The sequence below is a fragment of the Manduca sexta genome, unplaced genomic scaffold (genome assembly GCF_014839805.1).
Source record: "Manduca sexta isolate Smith_Timp_Sample1 unplaced genomic scaffold, JHU_Msex_v1.0 HiC_scaffold_2595, whole genome shotgun sequence".
NCBI lineage: Eukaryota > Metazoa > Arthropoda > Insecta > Lepidoptera > Sphingidae > Manduca > Manduca sexta.
The window spans coordinates 1-8,203 of NW_023593575.1; the positions used below are offsets into that span (position 1 = coordinate 1).

General features: G+C 36.2%; 1 pseudogene; it reads right to left on the reverse strand.

Annotated features, from left to right (window-relative positions):
• Nucleotides 1-2,159: 2,159 nt before the first annotated feature.
• Nucleotides 2,160-7,491, reverse strand: LOC119192309 (annotated as a pseudogene).
• Between the last annotated feature and the right edge of the window lie 712 nt (nucleotides 7,492-8,203).

An 8,203-nucleotide genomic window follows, 5' to 3' on the forward strand; every position in this document is an offset into this window, starting at 1 on the left:
TGTTTTGACCTTTAAGACCACAAAACGCATTGAAGGTCTAAGACAATTATGGGTAGATTTAAAATAATTAATGTACCTAACACAATAGGGAATTATAGTACACAGTCATTCCTGTTTCTACTTACCACATAAAGGATATTTAACGCAATTAATGCGTTCTTAGAACAAGTGAATCCACCACACATTTTGATTGCTATTATATCAATACTAACAAATCACTATTCCGTGCACTAAATCTGAAGTAAATTTTTAAAACATGACTTGAACGTTTTAATAAAAATAATTTCGCAAAGAAATGCTTTTTATTACAACAAAAAGTATTCAAAAAACCACATTTACCACAGGCAGAGAATAAACTTTGTGAACATAAGCAACGAGAACTGTCAGTCCTGTCACCAGTGTTGCCAGGGCCCTTGAGTCGTAAGTTACGTTTCGTTTCCTTAAAAGTTACATTTTGCTGCAAAAGTTACATTATTGTTTTTTTTTTAATATACGCGTTTTTGGGCAAGCATTTTTGTAGCTGCGAAACCGCGGGAACTCGCGAAGTAGGAAATGTGCGCGCGCACACTCAAGCAAAATCAAGTTTTAATATATGCAAAATACGTTTCATATTGTCATGGCGAGCCATCTCTGAGTGTGATATGGAGTGAAATACTTTTTAAACTCGCCAGTTCTAGGCATATTCAATTTGGATGCCTTGAATAGAAACCGTTCGTAAACTGTTTACAATAAAAATATTGTATTACAAATCTCGTTGTTCTCAAAAGTTACGAAAATTGCCTTAAATATAAAAATTACTTACATGTTACGCGAGGGGGTCAAAAGTAACGAAAAATGTAAGAAATGTAACCTTCTGGCAACACTGCCTGTCACAGCTGTCGTCTGACCAAAGATAATAATAAGTTTACCATCGATATATACATAATACTAGTATACTACGTTTCGGTAGAATTGTACCTAATATATTATGCATTTACCTACAGCTACTAAAAACCTAGTGTTTCCACTAAGTTTAATATAAATACCTACTTACATTTTTCCGTCAGGGCATTGAAATAACAGTCCCAAAATCTTGTTACAAAATAATAGGTTTATACTTTAAATCAAAGGATGTAGGCTATAGGCTATATAACATCACGCTATTATAATCAATAGGAACGAAGTATCAATGAAAAATGTTGCAGAAACCGGGAAGAACTATATCTTTTGAGAGCTTCCGTTGCATGCGCTGCGTATGCGGTCAAAAAATATTTTAAAACTAAGTCCCCACCGCATTTGTCTGCCTGTTTGAACGCGATAAACTCAAACACGACCCACCGGATTAGTTGGAGACTCTGGAAAGGACGTAGGCTATTTTCTGTCCCAGGAAATTATATATACACAAGGTGTCCCAGAAAGTAGTGTCAACCGGAGGTCCAGAGATAGAGCACCCCTTGGGGTATCCGAATCATCCCCATGTATGTTCCGCGATTTTTCATAGTTTTCGAGTATCATATTTTTGAGAATTTTTGAGAATTTTCGATTTAAACGATTAAATGACCTTTTAAAAAAGTAGAAGACTTATTCGAGTTTTTTTTATTGCAACTAAATTTTCATTAGTTGTACTTTTTTGTTAAAAACAATCAGCTTCGTAACTTTAACGAAAATTATGAAAACGTTGGTGTAAAGTGAAAAACTTACATTCTATGAATTATGACTTAAATTTTCTTCTTTAAATAAAAAAATCTAAACAGGTGACTTCGCAGTTCTAAGGTGGATCAAAACTTCTCTAGTCTCTTAACTCACATATTCTTTAAAAAAAAATAGTCACGGCGAGGTGAAAAATTCTTTAAACTTTTCCATCAGATTTAATATAGCATTTATTCCGGAAACCTTTTTCACGAGGTGAAAGCTAGTAAGTATATTATAATTCTCTTTGGGGGTCAGCTGGCCTGCACAAAAGCATATTTTTGGTGTAAATATAATAAAATTGTCTTTGGAGCAATTATAATTAAAGAGAATTATAAGTACTTAACATGCTTGGCTTCTTGGCATCATAGGTACACTGCGTCTCTAACTACTAGACAACTTATTACATGATTATAAGAATGAACGTAACCAAATGTCTACGATATTGTTACCCGAGGATTGAAAACAGAAACAATAATTAAACAATCAAACTAAGTATGTACTCAAGTATTTAATTCATGAACAGGTTTAACAACTTCAAACAGGTAGTTTTTTTATATTCAAAAATAATTTTCCAATGGGTTTACTCATCGCCGAGCGATCTCATTAAATTAATAGTTCTAGAATACAACAATCTCTTCGCTTGTGTTCCCCACATGAAATCAAGATGACTAAACGTCGCGTGAGGGACTCGGAACATTCCGACGGGACGACCAAGTTCTCTGAAGAGTCGAGTCACATCTCTAACGTGTGCAAACACATCATCATCTACATAGTGCAAGAAAACTGGAGCTGTGATTCTGCGTAAGTTATAGCTTGGAGGAGTCAGACTCCTGTAAATTCTCCAGTTTGTTAAAGCCCCATAGTCATAGCGCCTGAAGAAGTCCTTACGTATGTGCTGTCCGTAATGCACCAGCTGTTTCACTGAAATTCCAGCAGGGGTGTGACCTAGCTTCACCGGGAACATTGTCTGTAATAAAATGGAAAAATGTTTCGCTTATTTGGTACCTATTTTAATCGGTTATCGATTAATTCAGAGACATTTAAGGTAGTTCTGTAGCGGGAAAGGCTTGAACACATGCAGGCGAAGCCGCGAGCTCTTTTTGCATTAGGTAAGTACTTAGGTAGTGCGTAGTTTTTCAATACCCATCCTTTATAAAAAGTCTTTTTTGCAAATATACCTGAATAAACATTTAACATTCTCGAAGTATAATAATATACTTACAGCATTATGCATGTCTTCACTTCTTCCAGCGATAAGGAAAATCATGTTAGAACAGAGTGCTTGTGTTGGAGAGTCATCCGAACAGAATTTTTTCCTATATTCGTGAAAGAATCAGATCTTCAAAAATTTCAGTAACACCGAGGACGCTAGAGACTGCCTGAAAGTGAAAAAACAGGAGATCTAAGCATAGGTATTTTGTAGTACGAGTAGTAATTAATTACTAAATGTAATAAAACATCTTAGACTATCTTTACCTCTATGCTATTGGCGTGCTGGGCTAATGCGATAAATGCTGGATTTTGATTGTTCCGTTGGGTAGCTACAGGGCAAAAAGCTTGCATAGAAATAATCTTGTCATTATACGCTGGGCGTAAAGAGCCCATTGTCCAGAATACTGTAGTTCCTTGAGAATGGCCGATATAGTGCAAACGTCTTTTCCAGTGATTCTTAGAGCATAGTCAATCATAGCCGGTAAATCTCTGGTACCTATTTCTTCCCAACTGAAATTCCAGAACTCACGGCTTCGGTCAGGATCTAGAGTGGTGTGGAATCTTGAATAGTAGGTACCTCGGGCGTTTCCGAGCCACACGTCGAAGCCTTGCTCGGCGAGTTCATAAGCTGTAAGATGTAAGAGAAGTGTGTATTTCAAACCAAATAAATCTCCTGAGGAAACTACGCCCATTTTGAACATTACAGAATACTTAATAATTACAACTCAGATTATCAAAATTATCAAATTTTTCGATTTCACTATATCTACCTATCCAGACCAAACCAAATATTTCTCTTTGGAAATCGAACCCACTGTGGCACCAAGCCAAAATTCGTATCAAACCATTACATATTGAAATATAAACATTATCATAGATTGATGTAGGTTAAAAAATTACCTAAAGCTGTTCCAGGCCCCATGAGCACCCAGTCGGCAGCAGATGCACATAGTCCGTGCATTACAAGCACCACTGGTTTACGCGGATCGGGATGGTTGTTGCGGTCACGGCCGTGTGGTATTCTTTGCATTTCTAGAATATATCCATCTTCAGTGACCACTTTATGCACTTCCACTGGATAACGATATTTGGAGATGAGCCCGACCTTTGAGGAAACAAATTACAACAATATAGATATAAAATATCAGTATATATCTACTAAATTAATAAAAAGAAAATCTTGGTATAGCCTAATTAGGGCCAGCATTGGATCAAGTCCAGTGGCGTAACAATGGGATGGAATAACGTATATAATCCTACGGGCCGCAGCTTCAGGGACCCTAATGTATTGTGTGCTGGAACCTAAAAAAAAAGTCGGAAAAGATGAAAATGTCTTTTATTTTCATTAAATGAATTTTTGGATTTCTTGACCCCTTCCACCCTTCCGCGCGATAGGTGGGTACTAGAACTTGGCTACGCGCCCGCGTTGCAGTTACGCCACTGACCAAGTCCCGAGGGTTGCTTACGGGAACGTAGGTAGACAACGGGAAAAGTAGTGTCGCTAATATCCTTTAAGCAAGGATGATAGCTGTAACATAAAAAAAAAATCAAAACCCAAAGTTACTAGCAATTTGTGGACGAAAAATAATCTTGTTATTGTCGTACCTACAAACACGTCATAAAATTTTAATAATCCAGATTATAACGTTGAAATAAATAATAAATGTTGATAATGTCATATTTAAATGTTTATCATAGAAATCCTATTAAACGTGTAAAAATCTGTGATACGAATGCGCAATCAGAACATTGAGTAGGTATAGGCTGCTCAAAATATATTAAACGTTATTTTTTGTAGCTGCAAGATTTGTCTACTTGTTTGAAGAATATAGAATTATGAGACTTGTTTAAAATGAATTGGTCTTAATTTCCATCATTGAAAAGAGTCTTAATTTCCATACCAAAGGCCAGAAATGGAAGAAATATTTTCCTTATTACGTAGAACTAAACCAGAGGTATCCAAACTTTTTTTTCCTCATAGACCCCTTTCACGATTTTTCTGGTTCCGGTGGACCTTTTTTTTAAGTTTTTCAGATAAAGTGCATTACAACTACCGCCCAGCCATCGACGGGGGTTATGTTGGTCACCGTCCTTCGAATAGGACGCTTGGAATTGCAAATATATGGATTTGTCCCGTAGAGGGAAAAATACCCCTTGACTATATTTTAGTTATGAAATTAATGAAACTAAATGCATAATATAAAAAAAAAATGTTACCAACCAAAGTAAACATTATACATTGTAGAAATATTTATTTTTCTACTTAAGTGTATAAATTTAGATTTTCTATGTCTATTATAGTTTCGAAAAATGTGGTTAAACGACTTGGTTTGCTGCCTGTAGAGCCTTGCTGTCATGCTTGTAATATGTATTCCGTATTAGTCATCGCGAAAACGCTGCCGCGCGCCGCGCCGCTAGACGTCTAGATATTCATCATATATGACTAATTAAATACCTATTTTATATATAACTAGCTGACCCGACAGACATTGTCCCATCTTAAGGCGATACCTCAAGGTCCATTTTCATACATTTTGTTTCGGCTTTAATCTGGGTAACTAAACAAGTATTGGCAAGTAAAGAATTTAAATTCACGTCTAGTTAGTGATTAGTTCTCGCAGTTGAGAAGAAAAATGTAAAAATAATTAATAGGTATCGCCTTAACTATGAATTTGTAGCGCGCATTCTGTCAATTGTTGACAGTTAAGTATTTCAAACAATTGACAGTTATATACCTAAAATTAATATTTTCGTTAAGTTTTAATATATTTTCTAATTTTCCGCGCAATTTTATGATTTTTTTCTTTCATAAGAACCTTCTCCTGACAATAACAAACACAACAAAAAAATAAATAAAAATAGTGAAATCGGTCCAGCCGTTCACGCGTGATGGCGTGACCAAGAGAAATAGGGATTATATATATATATATATATATATATATATATATATATATATATATATATATAATTTATCAAGCCTCGGTGGTGTAGTGGTATAGCGTGCGCGCTGATATGTCTCGGGGATCCCGGATCGACCAACGATATTGGTTTTTTTCTACTCTGTATTAGTCTGGACACTGAAATTGCGATAGGCTCACCCTCTGTCCCAGAGACGAATCACATATGACGAAAAGTGGATGCCATGGTTGCACCTTTGCGTCCATGGTTCACCCTTCAAGAATAAAGGCGTGATTTGTGTTTGTTTTGTTTATTATAAACCAGCAGTTGTGGTTAAGCTTTGTAAGTATCTGCTAGTTGTACTGACGCCGTGGGAGACGCATCTTTTCTGTTATGACTAAAGAAACAGTTTTCAGATAGCATAACAAATAAAGTGACATCATTTATTTTTCAAATGCAGTAAGTACCAAATCTTTACCTTTCTGAGCCTACGGTATCACACCTATAGCTCTATAGGTGCTATATGTCGATACTTACCAAGGCTTTTTCTTTTCGAAAAAGATTATATTTTCATAATACATAATAAATGATGATAGTTACGGTATAATCAGCCCTTAAATATATTATTAAAATATATCTACTGTCCTACAACTGAACACAGGTCTTCCATAAGACATATTAATAGAATTAAGCTACTTCATTCACCATTGTGGTAGCTGTCATTAGCCATAAAACTTATTGAGTACTTACATGTTGAATTACTTTACAAGCCGAAAGCCGTATTAAGATAGTAGAAATCCGATAAAATATAATAAAGAACGATGAGTCATTATGTAACGACCATTGTGCCAGCAAATTCGCCAGATTTTTTTTAACTACAGTGAAAACCGGTTATAGCGACACCGAAGGGATCACCGAATCTGGACGCTATATCCGATAGTCGTAATAAACGATACGATTTTTATATGCACTTATTTAAAGGGACTTTACTATTTAGTCGATATAACCGATGCGTCGTTATATACGGTTTCTACTGTATGTCATATTATGCCCTAATCGAGCTACTATCAATGCGGCAGTAAACGAAACACGCGACGAATACGCTGCGGCGCGGATTTATCTCGACTGACGGACTAGAGGCCGTTAACCGCGCTCTTCAACGAAACACCCTGTTCAGATGCGTAAGACGCATGTTGACAGCTACACGTATTTCGCATGTCTAGCGTGCGGTAAGCGCTCGTCTCATGCTTGTCACCAGAATGTGGTCTTAAGCCTAAAGAAATCAGGGCCTAATGGGATCCGTCCCAATTTTCTTTCTTTAAAGATTGTGCAGTGCCTTTTATCCTGGAAAACTTTTTCCTTTCTTTCCCTTTCTTTTTTTGAAGAAGCAGCGAGCAAAAGCTATTAAATAAATAATTTGATTACTGACACATTGTTACGATCATGGATATTTAACTCTCTTAGCAGGTCCAAGCATGCTCAAGGGGTGCAAGATCGCACACGTCAGTAGTCCGATTCACTCTTCGTTTAGTTACTTACAATATCTAGGAGTGCATCTTCAGTTATGTTGTTGGAAATCCTGCTCCCTGGTGGCCCCGTCATAAATAACTCCTCCACGAAGTCAGCATGAGGTGACCGTCGAGCATCGGCCAGCCCGATGTACGCGCATATAACAAAAACCAATACCGACCGCATTTTAAAACAATCGGACTGAGTCTAGTCCAAAAGTAATTCTTTATATAAGTGCTTCAGACTTTGATTACGTAAGATAAATTAACAGATAAGAAGATACATATCAGTCCTTAAGTAGCTACAAAAAACAGATTTATAATGACGGATGGTGATTGTATATCAAAGTTATTGGACTTCAAATATAATTAATAATTTTTACACTCATATGTCTTCCACATATCAAAAGTACTGATTAGGTATTGAAAAAAATAGTCATTCAGGAACGTGTAGATTATATTATTTTCTAATAAAACATTTAATTGTTTAATCACTTGACAATATGTCAACAGCTGTGTGCTTGCCAACAAATTCTTAGGTGAAATATGTGCGTTAGTTATTGTCTTCAAAGGCAAATGAGTTAGTAGGCCACAGCCCACCTAATGGAAAAGCATCACCTTTTACGAACGTTATAATATTATTATGCATATTATGTACAGAAGATACACAAATCAACATCCCAGTATGTCACAACTTCCTGGGGTGGCACAACTAGGCCAACAACGCAATAAAAAGATTCGATAAATGGCGGGGTGTTTGGGATTTCAGTTATATCCATAACTATACAAAGCGCAACAGCAAGTTCTAACTTCACGTCGATTTTGTGTTAGTGGTTCTATTCTAAACAAGTGAAGTTATTTGTGCTGTAGGCATATGTTTATAGCATAGATGTATTACTTTGACTCAGCGTTTT